Source organism: Fukomys damarensis, unplaced genomic scaffold (assembly GCF_012274545.1).
Source record: "Fukomys damarensis isolate Sample0158 unplaced genomic scaffold, DMR_v1.0_HiC HiC_scaffold_28, whole genome shotgun sequence".
In the NCBI taxonomy this organism is placed as follows: domain Eukaryota; kingdom Metazoa; phylum Chordata; class Mammalia; order Rodentia; family Bathyergidae; genus Fukomys; species Fukomys damarensis.
Genome location: NW_022900940.1, coordinates 27,418,083 through 27,435,504, shown reverse-complemented (window position 1 = coordinate 27,435,504; position 17,422 = coordinate 27,418,083). Strand labels below are relative to the sequence as shown.

The window sequence follows — 17,422 nt, the reverse complement described above, 5'->3', positions numbered from 1 at the left end:
TCTCCTCAGATATGTATCATTTCTTTGTGCTGAAACATTAAAAACCTTTTCTTCTAATGTTTTTGAAACATATACTGCATTATCTATAGTCTTCCCCCTGTGCAGTGGAACACTAAAAGTGAGTTTTCCTGTCTAATTATAACATAGAACCTTCCTCAGCCTTGGTAATGACCATTCTACTCACAGCTCTATGCGATCAACTTTTTCAGATTTCACATATGAGTGAAATGTCTTTCTGCAGCTGGCTTACTTTACTTAACATAATGACTTTCAGCTCCATCCATGATGTCACAAATGTCAGAATTACATTCTTTTTAGGGCTGAATAGTATTTCATTTTTTATGAGTGTGTGTGTGTGTGTGTGCTCACGCATACGTTTGTGAGACAGTTTTTTATATAGTTGTTGGGTATTTATATATTTTCTTTTGAGAATTGTCTAGATCTGTTGCTTACTTTTAATTGGATTATTCTTTCATTTGTATTGCTGTTGCGTTGTTTGAGTTCCTTATGTATTCTGAATATTATCTCCTTAGACATATAGTTTGCATTTTTCCCATTCTGTAGGTTGTCTCTTCATTCTGTTGTTTCCTTTGCTGTAGAGAACATTTTTGTGTAATGTAATCTTATTTATCTGCTTTTACTTTTGTTTTCTGTGCTTTTGAGGCTTTATCTAAAAAAATCTGTGCTTATTCAAATTGCCCAACATATTTTTCTTATGTTTTCTTCCAGTAGCTTCATAAGTTTCAGATTTTACATTGAAGTCTTTAATCTATGTTATTTTTCTCACGTACAGTAAGAGGTAGGGGAATAGTTTAAATCCTGTGCATGTGAATATCCAATTTTTCCAGTATAATTTATTGAAAGAGATTGTCTTTTCCCTAATGCATATTCTTAGCATCTTTAACAAAGTTCAGCTGGTTGTAACAGAGCAGGTTAATCTTTAGGCTCTCTATTCTGTTTTATTGAGTGTTGTGTCTTTTTATGGTGGTACCATGGCTTTTTTTTTCTTTTTATGAGGCAGGGTCTAAATACGTAGTTCAGACTGATCTGGAATTTCCTGTGTAGCCCAGGCTGGTCTTGAACTCACAGCAATCCTCCTGCCTCAGCCTCCCGAGTGCTTGGATTATAGGCATGTGCCACCATGCCCGGCTCATGCTGTTTTGATTACTACAGATTTGTAGTTTATTTTGAAATAGATAACATGAAATAGCAAGAAAATGGACAAAGGGGAAGTGGAATTGGGAGGGGTACGGGAAAGGAAAGAAGGGAATGGAATTAATATGAGAAAATGAAAAATAAGGGGAACAAAGTGTATGTAGATAGAGAGGGAGGGAGAGTTTGAAGGGAGGGCAGGGGAATGGGGAAAAAATAAGAACCAAGAGTGATTATGTAAAGGTACAAATTTCCAACAATAAATGTTTTTATATTGTATACATTAAATGTACCAATAAAATGTATTAAAAAAAAAGAAATCAAGCAGTGTAATGTCTCCTGCTTTCCTCTTTTTGTTCAAGATGGCTTTGGTTCTTCAGGTTTGTTTATGGTCTTATGCAAATTTTGGGTTTGCTTTCTTAGTTACTTTTCTCATTGCTGGGACAAAATGCCAGATGCTCACAAGTTAAAGGAGGAAAGGTTAATTTGAGTTATCATTTGTAGAGGTTTCTGTTCATAGTTGGCTAGCTCCAAGGCAGGGCATCCCGGCAGCGGGGGCATCCAGAAGAGAAACAGTGCATGGTGTGCATGCAGGAGGCTCCCAGCAGCAAGCTTTCCTTTCCTTTTTATCCCATCCAGGCTACAAGCCTATTGGATGGTGCCTCCCATACCCAGGGTGGGCTTTCCCATTATCCACACTCAGAACCGTGCAGTTATCACACACACTTAATCCATCATCGCACATCCATGATCCAGCCGTTCCTCATAGTCCCACCTGGCATCTCATTAGGCTTTGAAGGACATTTTAGATATAAATCATATCACTAAACAAACTTGTCTCAAGAAAATATTTAGTAAAGGACAATTTTCTAGTGTGTGGAAAGCCAGGCAAATTGTTGCACACTTGTAATTCCAGCACTTAGGATGTTAAGGCAGGAGCATTATAAATTCAAGGTCAGCCTAGGGTATATAGAGAATTTGAGGCCAGCCTGAACTACAGGGTGAGATTTGGTCTCAAAAACTGGTGAGTAATAAGTAAATAAATAAATAAATGACAATAAGAAAAATACATGTAACCAAATAAAAATTGGTGTATATGAATCTTACTCATAAATTGCAGAACATGGTTTGTAGTAAAAATAATGGGGTCTCATAATGTCAATTATATAAAATTAAAATAATTAGAAGACCTTTGTGTGTTGTTTATATGATTTACGAGCTTGAAGAATACACAAATATACTACATGGCTACTTAGTTTAGAAGAGTGTTCCTTTTGGGGGAAAGGAGAGAGAAATAAATCTAGAGAAAGTCACAAGCATTATTTAACTGAATTCATAAATTTTAATCTTAAAAAGATACAAGATCTGAGGGGAAAAGTAATCAAATTGAAAGCTGGCACTGCTTCTGAGTTAAAATGTTTATATATGTCCATATTTGAGAAGTAACAACCCAAAGGCAGGTTTCAAATCTTTGATTCTGAAGTTAGATCTTGAATCACACTTGGAAACTAGGCAGGGCATGGCTGCTTATTTCTTATTGGCCCAGATCTCTACCTAATTTTAGGCAAGCTCCACATGTGTAATTTCCATAGAAACAGTTGAAAAAGTTTGAGTTCCTCTTGTTTGTAGCCTTGAGTGTGTGAAGCAGAGGATCGGTATCAAGAATATCAGTGGACCACTATATGAAAGGCATTATGGCATTGAGCAGCATACATCCAGTGCCACTGGACACTGGCAGAGTGCTGTAGGGTCAAACTCAGAAGAGAATGTGCAAACCTATTAAGCACCAAATGAGAAAAGCCTGAGTGGATACAGAGAATCAATGAATTCACCACGAATAAGAAGCAACAAGTAGAGATGGGAATTGCAGGTGAAGATCTACAATAGGCCTGAGTTTCAGCTTTGTCTGTTACTATTGGTGTGGTGACGGGAATAGATCCTGTATAGTCTGGAGCCCATTCTGTGATGGGGTCAGGGTTTAGTTAAACGGTTTAGTTAAAAGGGTGAGGAATTTAAAGCAGTCCAGCGTGTTCTGCTTATAAAGAGCAGTTTCCTCCCTCGTCCTTCCAATTGACACCCTTTCTAGAACAGGTCATGCTATGTGTACTATTCTGGTACTTTTTCTTCTTCTCTCTTTTTTTTTTGTACCAGGGATCGAACTCAGGACCTTGCACTCATGAAGCAGAGGCAGAACCACTGAGCTAAATCCCTGGCCCAGTACTTCTTTTTAAAATTAACTTTATTGATACATTCATTGTAGGGAATGTATACTTGTTCATAATATATCTGGATTCTTCTTTTTTTTCTCCATTCCCCTCCCTTCCCTTCATCCCTTATTTCCTTCCTATTTACAAAAGTTTTGTTTCTGTTTTTTCCCTTCTATTCTCTCTTTTTTTCTTTTCCCTTCCTTCCTATGACTTTATCTTCTGAATACACGTAAGGACCAAAGCTGGTGTAGTGGTAGTGGTCCTGAATAATATTATGTGTAAGAGCAAAGATGAAAGATAGCAGTAGAGTCAGTGGAGAGTAACTTGTGAAAACTATGGGTTTGCTAACCTATGTTGCTGGAAACAACTGCTGCTCAGGCATTGGTGTGAATGTCCCACTTGGATATAATCTCTTTAACACTGGCTGGTAGCTCCCTTACACTATCCCTTGTATTTCCTTCAGGACATTCTTCTCATCACTGACACTATTGGGCAGTGATACTCTCTCAGGTCAGAATGATGCAGATATATTTTTTTCTGCTAGAGATGATTTTATTTTGCTTATGTAGCATGGAAGAGATTAGAACAAGACAGTTGATGGGTCGTGGTGGAGGTGTTTGCCTCAAGACACCCTTGATCTTTCATTCTGAGAGCAATTTTGAGTAAAATCAGACTCTAAAGTGGTGTACTTCTCTCGTCTAGAAGTAGTTGACTTTCCTACTCAATTCCCCAAATCCAGGCAGGCATTGACTTCCGGGGCTATGGAAACTCAGAATGAACAATCACAGCTCTGGAAACAGGAACTAAATGAATGAGTGTTCACCATTTCTAGACTTTTCTCTTGATTTGGGGCATATCCTTCTAAGCATTAATGGAACTAATACATATGAGTATATCACTATCTGCTGTATTTTAAAATCTGAAACCATCAAGAAGAAGGCAGTAGTCTATAGTAACTCTTGTCAGCCTCCAATACAGGGGATCCTTTCAACATCTAGGTCTAGATCTTTCCCATTTTGACATTGTTCTTTGTCTAGTAGCGTGAACCTTTCCCAGGTCTTCCTCCAAAGGGAAACTAAGTGTATGGCCTTGGACTTAAATATATGTATTTATTTGCTTTTTTTCCATTCTAATGCCATTTCAATAAGGTGAGGATCCCATGATTATGTCAACTAGCAATAGAACACATACAAAGCTCTCACTTCTGTTTATTCTCTTGAGATCAAAGTGACATCCATTCCCTTCCTCTGTTTTGTCTGATTTCTAACACCAGGTCAGATTTTCTTAATTCATTTCTTTTAAATTTGGAAACTTAACTTTTATTTCCTCTGGCTAGATTTATGCCTTTCCTAGATTTTCTTTCTGATCAACATTTCACCCTTACAATGTTTACTTACCTTTTAAAAATTTGTTTTTGGTACTGGGGATTGAACTTGGGACTTTGCTGTTGTGAGGCAGACAGAAAAACTACTGAGCTAAATCCCGGGAGCCCTCTACTCACCTTTTACAAGGATTTTCCTAGACTTCCATTTTATAAAGGAGATCCATCTCCTCAGGGCATGGTAGCATATGCTGTGATCCCAGCTATACTGGAAGCTGAGGCAGGAAGATCACAAGTTTGAGGCCAGCCTAGGCAACTTAATAAGACCTTATCTCAAAATAAAATATAAAAGGACACTTACCTGGCATGTGTGAGGCACTGGGTTCAATCCCTAGTACTACCAAAAAGCAGGGGAAATTGCATTCATAATTTTTTCCTGTCTGTTTTTCTCATTTCGTCTTTCCCTGGGTTGCTTTGTAGCTTAATATATTACTATCACAACAACATCCACATTCTTTCTTATTAATTCTCCCCACAGAAACCATGTAAATGCAGAATCTTTAATCCTCTCTTTTTAGGGTCACTTTTTAAAAAGACCAGGCCCAGGTCCTGTAATCAGAAATAATATCCCACTGCCAGTGACAGCTGCAACATAATTCTTATCCTGTTGTCCCAGGGGTTGTCATGCAGCTGTGGTCCTTTGGGATTCATTGTGTCCTCTAATTACACAGTGGTACACTGTTTTTGTAATAAGCACCAAGGTTCAGGGTCTATCTTCATATGCCACATTCTGAATCTTCCTTCCAGTGAGGACTATTTCTCTTCTCCTCCCTGGAACCTGACTATAGAGAATTTCTGGTTCAAGAGAATTCCATGTGCAGTTTTCTTTTCTTTTTTATTTGTTTTTTAAATTTTATTAGCACATGTTTGCAGTTCATACAGTTTACAATCATCAAATAAACAGTAAACAGCTTGTTTAATTTTTTAAAAGTCTCCTTTGCTTTCCCTTCTCCAATTCCTCTATCCCATTTTTCATTCTTGTTGATATTATTAATCTTAGCTCATGTTATATCATATAATGTATTTAAATTAGTTTAGGATATTTGGTTCTTATATATGGCATATATTTATTCTACTCACTTTCCCTTCCCCTCCTCCTCACCCCTCATACCTTTTCCTTTGGATCACTTCCCTATTGCTAGAGATTCATCTCCTTGTTCCCTTCTGTTCATCTTTATTGTTTTCTTTGTTTGCACTTTGCCTTACTCAAATGAGAGGTATCATATGGTATTTAAGCTTGTTTGTCTGTTTTATTTCACTCAACATTGTATTTTCCAGGTTGTGCCTATTTTCCTACCAGTGTGTCAAATCTGTCTTTCTTTATAGCAGAGTAGCGTTTCATTATATATATATATATATTGAGTTGTGCTGTTATAAACATTGGTATATATGTGTTGCTGTAGTTTGATGTCCTAAGCTCTTTGGTGAAGATAGCTGGCAGGGGGATCAGTGGGTCATGTGGAATTTTAAATTTTAGTTCTTTGAGGAGTCTCCATACTGCTTTCCATAATGGCTGTACTAGTTTACATTCCCACCAACAGTGAAGGGCTCCTTTTTCACCACAGCCTCTCCAGCATTTGATATTGTTTGTTTTTCAGTTTTCCCTTCTTTATATGGCTTTCCCCCCTTGACTTTTGATCCTTCAAGCCTACATCTGTTACTGCCTCTGGCTTACTGCACTACCCCTTCTGGTTTGCTGACATTTCACCCATACTTGGTTGGCTGGGTAAGTGTTATCTTAATCTGAGTGTGACAATGATTCTTATCAAGATCATGACTAATAAAAGTACTGAGCTCTGGGGTCTAAGATGGTGGTTCCCTCATATTCCCAACAGGAACCTGATCTTGTGCTATGTACACATTCCACTCAGTGCTTGCCATCCATTTGATAACTTGGCTGACCACCATGGCGCTCCATCATTTCATCCCCGAAGTATTAAACTGTCTAGACTTGTAGTTCTCAAATGTGCCTCACTGAGAAGGATTGTTAAGAATATATATGTATCTGAGTTCCACCTTCAAAGTTTCAGAATCAATAGGTCTAGGCCAAGAAATTTGTATTTCTGGTAAGATACAATTGATGCTAATTGATGTTTCCCTGAGAATCTCACTTTGAGAATCACTTTGAAAAGATTGTATCCATAATTCCGTTCATTCCAGTATTTGATGACCCAAGTTCAGCAGCTCAGGATAGCATTGCTTCATCTTTTATAAAAATATTTACAGCAGTTGTAACCACAGATACTGGGCTATGGCTGGCTGAATGAGATGACTTTCATTTGGATTTATTGAGTGAAAGGACAACTAGGTCAAAAGAACCATACTTAAAAAAAGTAAAACTGTTTAATGCCAAGTCTGATTTTAGAACACACATTCAAGGGTTTCTCTTGTGTGAAGCTCCTTAGTAGAGCTTATAATCTAGATATGGATAATTTTTCACTCATTTTTATATTTGTTTTGTTTCTGAATTCTACATTTTGTCAAAGAATCAGAGCAAAAGAATTTATTCTTCAAACATTCATTTGTTAATTCCTGGGAGAACTCCTTGAACTTACGTAAGACAATTGCAGCTTTATTTGTGATGGATAGTTTAATTCAGGCCAGATGAATAAGGACTACCTAATCATTTTTACTTGTTTTATGGGTTACGTAAGAACCTATGAATTTTGTGGCTAGAATGGGCCAGATGAATCATCCTCAAGTATGGCATATACCTAAGGGCAGCCTGAATAGAGGGCTGTTGTGGGTCCAGTTAATTTGTTTAGGGAATGAATGAGGAGGAACAGGGACTGGAGACTTAAATATAAATAGTATGTAAAGCCACATTTAGACCAGAGGCCAGAGGTGATGGTAAAGATGGTATGACAGGAAGCTGAAAAGTAGCTGTTCACTTAACTGTTGATGACACTTTTATTATGGTACTTTTCTTACCTGACACTTCTTATCATGTCTGTTCCACGATTAGTTCACTGTTTTTCTGGCCTTATATTGCTGAACACATCTTAGTAATCTGGTACTATCTAAGTCTATTCAGTAAGATATGTACATGATATTTTTTCTTTTTGCCCAAGAGCTTTTATTAACATCTGAAGGTAGCAAGTGAATATTAAAGAATAAAACATACAGAGTGCCATTCAGGAATAGCTCTTAAGCCAGTTGGATAAACTGTTATAGTTCTACCATGGAGAGGTAATCTTTATTTTGTTTTAATTTACTGATGCCTTGACCTATAACGAACACTGAGTTACACTGTACAATTTTTTCAACAATGATGTGATTTTCAGTCAGTTGTTTGTTCTAGATATGCTGGAGTATTTGCTAGCTATTCAATTGCTGCTTGTCACATTCAACCATCGCCAATATGGGCTTAATGTGAGTTTCCTATTGGTATTGTGCTCAATACCAGTATCTTGGTTTTCTACCAGTTCTTAACTGCCTAAGCATTTAATTGTATCTTACCTTTTGATTGATGGAAGAATAAAAAAAATATGAAAATAAAAGGGGTGAAATGAAGAATATAATAGACTATCTTTGGTATTCACTTTTTCAAAATCTGCAAATCTATTTAGAAATCAAATAGACAAGCCTCTGTTCTGTTAAACTAGAATAAAGATGCATAATAAAATTTCTGATCAAAACTCAAAATATCTCTTGGTTTATGATGAAAGAAATTGATACTATTCTTGTGTGACTTTTGTATGGGATAGTGTTTGGGACTAAGATGCTAGTGGTCTAAGGAGATTTTCTTATACTTCCTTACTCCTTGCCTCTCTGTTTCTCTTTTCCTTTTAAAAAATTATACTTTCCTAAGAACAAGTGTACTTATTAAAGAATTATAAAATATATACTTTACTAAGAATAATTGTGGATTTGTTTATGAGGAAAAATGTGACTTGAAATTGCTAAGAGAACTGTGGGATATATTACCAGATTTAATTTGTTCATTAATGAAACATATAGAATGCTTACTTATTGTGTGTCAGGCAGTGTTCTTGATGCTGTGGGATATATGAGTAAACAAAAAGTTATAGAAATCTTTGCTCCCACATAACTATTGTTATTCTGTGTGATCACCAAAAGACTGGGATTTTGAAAGCCATGACTCAAATCCTCTTTTGCTTTGCTCCCCTCCCCAACCCTCCCCTTATCTTTTTTTTTTTTTTTTTTTTTTTTTTTTTTTTTTTTTTTTTTAACCTTTTGTACTTGAGAGGCAGGTGGTGGAACCACTGAGCTAAATCCTTGGCCCCCTTCTCTTCTGTTCTTCTCCCTTCCCTTCCCTTCCCCTCTCCTTTTCTTCTCTTCTCTCTTCTCCCTCTACTTTTGTCACTGTGTTTCTATGTTCTTTTAGATCAGATTTCATAACATTTTGGAGAACTGCTGCAAATAGCACCAAGCTTCCCACCTATGCCCTTTCCTTAGAGTAGAACCCCCCATTTCCTTACATTCTTAGTGCAAAAACCTCTCTCGTTGGCCTGAGTTGGGTCACATGATTAAGTTGTGGTCATCTAGTTTGGTGGCTTCTAAACTTGTAGTCCATTCTTCCATGGTAGGATTAGAGGAGGAGGAATGCTTCAAGTAAAGAGGGTGCTGTTTCCTGAGGAAGAAAGTAATACGAGGCAGATAAAATAATAGTAGCCCATCATGACGTTCTCTTATGATACATACTACAAATTTTTATTTTATTTTATTTATTTATTTTTCTTTTATTGAGTTTATTGGTACATTTTAGGGATACAGTACAGTTACATTCATTGTTGGGATCTTGTACCTTTACATGACAGGTCTTGGTTCTCATTTTTCTCCCATTGTCCTTGCCCTCCCTTCACCCCCTCCTCCCTCCCCATTTACAAACACTGTATTTCCATTTTTTCACTTACTCATATCTTTTGTTTTCCCTTATTACCTTTCCCCTATGCTTCCCATTTTCCCTACAACTTTAGCCCTTTTCTTCCTATTTCACATGGTCAATTATCTCATTAAAATCTTACGTACTTTTATAGCTTTTCACATCAGAGAAACTATTTGGTATTTACACATGTGTGACTTATTTATTTCACTTAGGAAATATGTATCCTCAATATGTATCCATTTTCCTGTGAATGAATCTAATTTCTCACTCTTTATGGCTGAGTAGTATTTCATTTTATAGAAAAACCACAATTTCTTTATCCAGTTTCCAACGGATGGGCAAATGGGCTGTTTCCAAGTTCTAGCTATTACAAACTGTGCCACTATAAACATTGGTGCGCATATATCACAGTGGTATGATTCTTTTAATTCTTTTGGAAAGATACCCAGCGAGCTATGGCTGGGTCAAATGGAACCTCTAGTCCCAGCTCTTTGAGGTATCTCCATATTGATTTCCATAGTGGTTGCACCATTCTGCACTCTCAACAGCAATGGAGAAGGGTTCCTTTCTCCCCACAACCCCGCCAACATTTGTTATTGGTTGATTTCTTGATAGCAGCCATTCTTCGTGGGGTGAGGTGGAATCTCAGTGTTGTTTTCATCTGCATCTCTTGAATGACCAGTGATGTGGAACATTTTTTCATATATTTACTTGCTACTTTTACTTCTTTGTCTGAGAAATATCTCTTCATTTCAGATGCCCATTTTTGAATCAGGTCTTTGTTTTTCTGTGGGGGCTGATTGTTTTGAGTTCTTTATATATTCTAGATAGTAGTCCTTTGTCTGAGGAGCAGCTGGTAAAAAATTTTTCCCACATTGTAGATTGTCTCTTAGTTCTGTTGATGGTTTCTTTTGCAGTGCAGAAGCTTTTTAATAAGATGAGATCCCAGTTGTTGATTCTTTCTGCTAGTTCTGTGCTACTGAGGATTTGTTCTTAAAGTCTTTTCCTATGCCAATGTCTTCAAGAGTTCTGCCTAACTTATCTTCCAGCAAGTTTAAGTGTTTCTGTTTTAATATTTAGATCTTTAATGCACTTGGATTTTCATTTAGTGCATGGTGAAAGATAAGGGTCTAGTTTTAATCTTTGGCAGATTGAGGTCCAGTTTTTCCAAAACCATTTATTAAAGAGGCTATCTTTCCTCCAGTGGGGACGGTCATCTCCTTTGTCAAAGATGAGGTAGCTGAGTACATCTGGAGTTGTTTTTGTGTCTTCCAGTCTGTTTTACTGATCCTCAGATCTGTTTACAAATTTTTATTTTAACATTTTATCTAGATGTGATTTATATTCCCAGACATATTACCAAACCTTTGAAAACAGTATTAATGTTCTCAATTATGAAATAGAATTGTTTTATTAATCTGTGTTTTATTTAACAAAGGTAGCATGAAACCTTGCTCATAACAGATGCTTAATATATGACTGCTAAATACATAAATGGCCTTGAATTGTTGAAATTTCTCTGTCCTGGAATGTATGATGAATTATAATGAAAGCTAATATTATCTGAGTACTTAATGTGTGTCAGTGCTGTATCAAGATAGGACATCTGTCATTTAATCTGAGTAAAACTCATTTGTTGAAGATACATTTTTAAATGATTATTTTCACACTTTGTTGGAGAAACTAGACTAGGCAAGGTTAAGTAAATCTGTTTAAAGTGACACAAAATACGCTCTTCTATGTTAACACATTTGATCTGCCTCACTTTTTAAAAATATTTATCTACATGGAAAAATGCTTTTTTATTATTCTTTATTCCATAGTATTTTACTTTAGCATATAAAGATATTAAAGCATATAGAAAATGCAAACATCACAAATGAATATGTTCTAATGGATAGAGTCAGGGGATTGGAGAACCCATAACAAATTAGTAAGAGATGGTCAAGAGCCAGATATGGTGCTTCAGATCAAAGAGAACTTCAGACATTTATAAATATGTTAATTTTTAGCAGAAATGATTTATTCAAATGTTATTAATATTTGTTACAAAAATTTTAAATTGGTGTATACTTGTGATACATAAGTTACATTTATTTTGAGGGAATTGGTAAATATATATTAGTGATGGCAAACCTTTTAGAGTTTTCAGGGATACAAACAGCCAGCTATGGCAAGCATTCTATAGGTCACTTCCGCTGATATATATACTATAGTATCTTGCATTTTTTTTGTCCCTTTGCCCTATTCCCATCTCCAAAAATTCTGCTTTCCTATTTCTATCATTTCTCTTTTATTTTACTCTTTATTTGTGTTTCAGGTTTTTCAAGTACGAGAAACCATACCATATTTACTTCTTTGTATCTGACATTTCACTTAACATTATAATCTGAAGATCTATCGATTTTCCTGCAAATGACATGGATTCATTCCTTATGCATGAATAAAATTCTATTGTGTATGTATAACACATTTTCTTTATTCATTCATCTATTGATGGATATCTAGGCTTTTTCCAAAGTTTAATTATTGTGAATCACACTGCTATAAATATGGTATGTATGTATCACTATAATATGATGACTTTAATTCTTTAGGCAACATACCCAGAAGAAGTAACTGGGTGAGATGGAATGTTTATTTTTAGTTTTTTGAAGATTCTCTGTACTGATTTCCATAGTGGTGCTACTTTACATTCCCAACAGTGTAGAAGGGCTTCTTCTTCCCCACATTCTCCCCAGCATTTGTTGTTTTTTATGTTCTTTATGATAGCCATTCTGACTGAAGTAAGATAGAATCTCAGAGTTGTTTTGATTTACATTTCCCTAATGGCTAAAGATGATGAATGTTTCTTTCAGGCACTTATTAGACATTTACACTCCTTTGAAGTGTTTATGCAGTTCAGTTGCCTATTTTGTGATTGGGCTGTTTTCTTTTGGGGAGAGTTCATGTTTAATTATTTCTTTATGTATATTCTAGATAGTCCTCTCTGAGAGGAGTAGTTGGCAAAAAGCTTTTTCTTATTCTGTAGGTTGTCTCTTCATTCCTTTGCTGTGCAGAAGCTTTTTGGTTTAATGCAGTATCATTTGTTGATTCTTGATATTGTTTCTTATGCTAGTGGAGTTCCATCCAGGAAGTCCTTGCCTCTGCCTATGGATTCACGTGTTTCCTCTATGTTATCTTTTAGTAGTTTCAGCTTTTGTGTATTTATATCTATGTCTTTTGATTTGATTTTAGTAAGAGGTAAACGATATGGAACTAGTTTCATTCATCTACACATGGATGACCAATTTCCCAGCACCATTCGTTAGAGACCATTTTTTATTCAGCACATATTTTGGTTCCTTTGTCAAAGGTCAGATGGCTGACAGTGTATAAAATTGTTTCTGTTCTTCTATTCTATTTCCCTGGTATTCCTGGCTATTTTTGTGTCAGTACCATGCTGTTTTTGTTACTACAGCTTTGAAATATAACTTGAAATCAAGGATTGTGAGATCTCCCACTTTGCTCTTTTCTTGCTTGAGATTGCTTTGGCTATTCTAGGTCTCTTCCAGTTTTACTTCCATTTTAAGACTTGTCATTCGAGAGATGCAGATGAAAACAACACTGAGATTCCACCTCACCCCACAAAGAATGGCTGCTATCAAGAAATCAACCAATAACAAATGTTGGCGGGGTTGTGGGGAGAAAGGAACCCTCCTCCATTGCTGGTGGGAGTGCAGACTGGTGCAACCACTATGGAAATCAATATGGAGATACCTCAAAGAGCTTGGACTGGAGGTTCCATTTGACCCAGCCATCCCTCTGCTGGCTATCTTTCCAAGAGAACTAAAAGAATCATATCACAGAGAAGTATGTGCACCCATGTTTATAGTGGCACAGTTTGTAATAGCTAAATCTTGGAAACAGCCCATTTGCCCATCCGTTGGAAACTGGATAAAGAAATTGTGGTTTTTCTGTAAAATGGAATATTACTCAGCCGTAAAGAACGAGAAAATAGATTCATTCATAGGAAAATGCCAAGAGAACTAAAAGAATCATATCACAGAGAAGTATGTGCACCCATGTTTATAGTGGCACAGTTTGTAATAGCTAAATCTTGGAAACAGCCCATTTGCCCATCCGTTGGAAACTGGATAAAGAAATTGTGGTTTTTCTGTAAAATGGAATATTACTCAGCCGTAAAGAACGAGAAAATAGATTCATTCATAGGAAAATGGATACACATTGTGGATATACTCCTAAGTGAAATAACGATAAGGAGCAGCTAGGGGTATAAAAACCCCTGACCCAAGACCAGTCGTGGTCGTCCATCTCGACCCGACCTGACCGTCGCTCGTCGCTGCGTCGCCACGCCACGCGACTTGACCGACTGCTGCCGGAGGCCCTGCTGGAACCGGAGCCGATCGTCACGTTGCAGCTCGAACCTCTGCCCGACAACCCGGCGCTCGGTGTCACGGACTCAGGTCGTATAACCCTGTTATGGCCTCAGTATTACATCTGTTTCGATACTGAGGAAAGGACTAGAATGCTCTCCTGATTATGGTCAGTGACATTAGCCTGATATTGCTTTGCATTGCTTGTGTGACAATAAAACCCCTTTAAAGACATATCACTTGTAGTTTATAACAATCTCGATTCCATCTATCCAGGAACAGAGGATATCTTCTTGTTTTCTAATGTGCTCTTAAAGATCTTTTTTATTTAAAATACTGTGGGAGAACTTATGTGCCTTGTTAAAATTTTGTTAATTAGCATATTTATAAAGGAGATATTAGGGCCTATATTAGCAATAGTTATTTAAGAATCAGGCTATCACTTTGAAAGCTTTGCCAGTCTTACATTCATGAGTTGAAGTAGCCAATCAAAGCAGATGGGAAAAAAAATCAGTTTTCTCCTTTCAAACACTAAGGATTCGTTATTCAAGATGTTCCTGTGTTGAGAGATTTTGTAACCAGTCAAACAGATGAGTTAAGAAATCAAAAGGGGAAGGGGAAGTGGGAAGTGTAGGGGAAAGAAAAGAGGGGAAAGGAGTAAATATGAGAAAAGGAAAAAATGGAAACAAAGTCTTTGTAAATATGGAGGTGTGGAGGGGTTGAAGGAAGGGCAGGGGAGAAAGGAAAAAAATAAGAACCAAGACACATCATGTAAAGGTACAAATTCCCAATGATGAATGTCAACATATTACATATCTAAAATGTACTAATAAACAATAAATTAAAAAAAAGAAATCAACAATGTTCATTTGTTGCACTGTTTTTCTTCAGTGTCCTAGCTTGATCCATTTGTATAGACACTACAGAGTTATTTTTTTTAATAGCAAAAGCAAATGTTTTAAATAAATATTTTTCTGTTAATTTTAAGTTTAGTTTATCAGCTCCTTTGACTTCTCTTATTGGCCTGCGTTTATAGCTTTCTCTCGGAATTTTTATCTAGTTTTTTTCATTTGTTCCTAATTATAGTTCTCAAATCTTATTTCTTGAATTGAGTTTTGGCATTTTTGCACTAAGCTTTCTGAGTGTACTGCCTGTTAGTAACAGTGGCAAAAATATCTCACAAAGAACTACATAAATAAACACATTTATTGACTTAGTTTGGCATTTTCACAGTTCAACTCAATTGACCCAGCAGTCCTACTTGGCATTTTTAAACCACCTGATGATTCAAAGCCCATTGGAAAGAAACTAGAATCCTTAAGATGAGTGTAAATATCTCATGGCATTTTCCACAGCAGTTTTCTTTAATGCATTGTACAATTTCAATCTACAATTAAGACTTCAACTTTTCCAGAGAAGACCGAAGTTGAAATTACCTTTGTTTAGGGAGGAGGATGTTTAGTTGGACTGTGTGTACTACACTCACAGCCCAGGCAGTGCCATATCCAGCTGTGAATTTTTGCAAGTGTTCACATTTCTGTTTGCAGCACTATTTTTCATTTCATGTTGGCTCCACTGTGTGAAAATCAAAGTAGGCAAACACCCCAGGATTCTAATAAGTTTCTCAGTTTTGCAAGGAGTGTGACTTTTCTTACTGGGGAACAAGATAGCAAAATAAAACTCTAAACAACAAACATATTTCCACCAACAGAACCTGTAAAAGTATGCAATGTAAACTTCAGCTACAGAGGCCTTAATTTAGCCCACTGGAGAAACTCATCTTCATTTTGAAGAAGACAAATTTATTTCTTTGTTGCTTAGTCTCTTTCCAATTGCTAAGAAGGATATTGGGTTTCAGGGAGAGAAAATATTTTGAAAATATGATGAAATGACTTATGTGTATTGACTGTATGTGTATTATGAAAAGATGGGTTTTCTGCCACATAAATCAGCATCTGAGGAGCTGAGTATAATCTTTATACATGGACTGTAGCCCTTTGTTCTTCTTAGGATTTACATAACTTACAGAGTTTAGGCAAAAGAATGAATAAAATGAACAAAGAATATATTTCACAAGGGTATGTAATCTTGTGAGTTTTCTTCCCAAAGAACAGACTCAAATAACCATTACCTTGGGAAAAAGCTATATTCAATGATAACTGAGTTAAAGTTCAAAGAAATGCTGTTATATTTAGTGAATAAAAATAAATGCAAAAATATATTATGGAGCTAGATGGTATAGATTCTGGGAGTGCACATTAAGAGTATATAAATTATCTAAAAATATACGAACAAGAATAGTACCATTTGAAGAAGTGAACTGTCTCACACTAGGCAGTGTCAGCCAACACTTCCATGAAAATGATACCAATTTATTTAAGAGAGAAGGGGCTAAGAGGATGTGCTAAATGTCACCTTCTTTGGGAGGTTTTCTCTGCTTCTATCACACTATCTTCAGAACCCTTGGTATTTTGCACTTTCTTTCATAATACTTATCATATTAATTACATTTTTTCTGGATGATTTATTAACTCACCTGCTTCTAATACTAGATAGTATGATATCTGGGCCTGAGACTCAATCATGTCCTCGTTTGCTGAGTGTGGTGCATGGTAGAGTTGAAACCCCAAATGTTGGCTAACTAAATAAGTAAATGGTAACATGATTTATTGTCAGCTGTTGGATTTAGGCTCAGGGAGGTGTTGCTAACAGAAGCAGACATCCCTCCACAATGGCTTCTGTTTTATTTATCTGTGAAAAGAGAAGAATCATTGGTAATTTCCCAATGGCTCTGTACCCACTTACAACATGTGAAACAGAAGAAGAAGAAGAAGAGGAAGAAGAGGAAGAAGAGGAAGAGGAAGAGGAAGAAGAAGGGGAACATAAGAAGAAGAACTCAAAATGCTACTATAGTTGAAGTGGGAATTGAGTTGGAACCAAGTGGCTTAAGTTGGTGGACCCCTAAATGGCTTGAATCAGGACCATTGGAAACCATTGGATTTCTAAGGACCCTATGAGTCAGTCATTGTTTCTAAACCTGTGTATAGATGACTGATAGGAAAACAGTGCCTTTGGAATGATTATTACTGATAAATAAAATCTTATTCTTGGATTTCAAGTCAGTGTTAAAATGAATTTGATATGAATGAAAAGGACTATATTGTGTCAGATGATTCTAGCCAACAATGAATATATACATAAAACTCTTGCCTCTCCTCTTTAAATGTAAAGGATTGGTTGTCACATGACTAAATGACTATAGTTTTCTCAACAGGAAGAGTAGAAAGATAAAAGTCATTTCATCAAAAGATGTAAAAAACCAACAAGCCCACAGTATTGGTGGCCAGGTTACCTTTTGCCTGGCATTATTTGCCATGGCCTTCCACACAGCAGATTAACTCTCAATGTTTTTGTGCAGACTCATAGACAACAATGTTAATGATAAAAGGTTCGGTGC

At 36.3% G+C, this 17,422-nt stretch overlaps 1 pseudogene; it reads right to left on the bottom strand.

The window, feature by feature from the left end:
* The window catches only part of LOC104873487, a 99,807-nt pseudogene extending 83,257 nt beyond the window's left edge, over window positions 1-16,550 (bottom strand).
* Window positions 16,551-17,422: the final 872 nt, after the last annotated feature.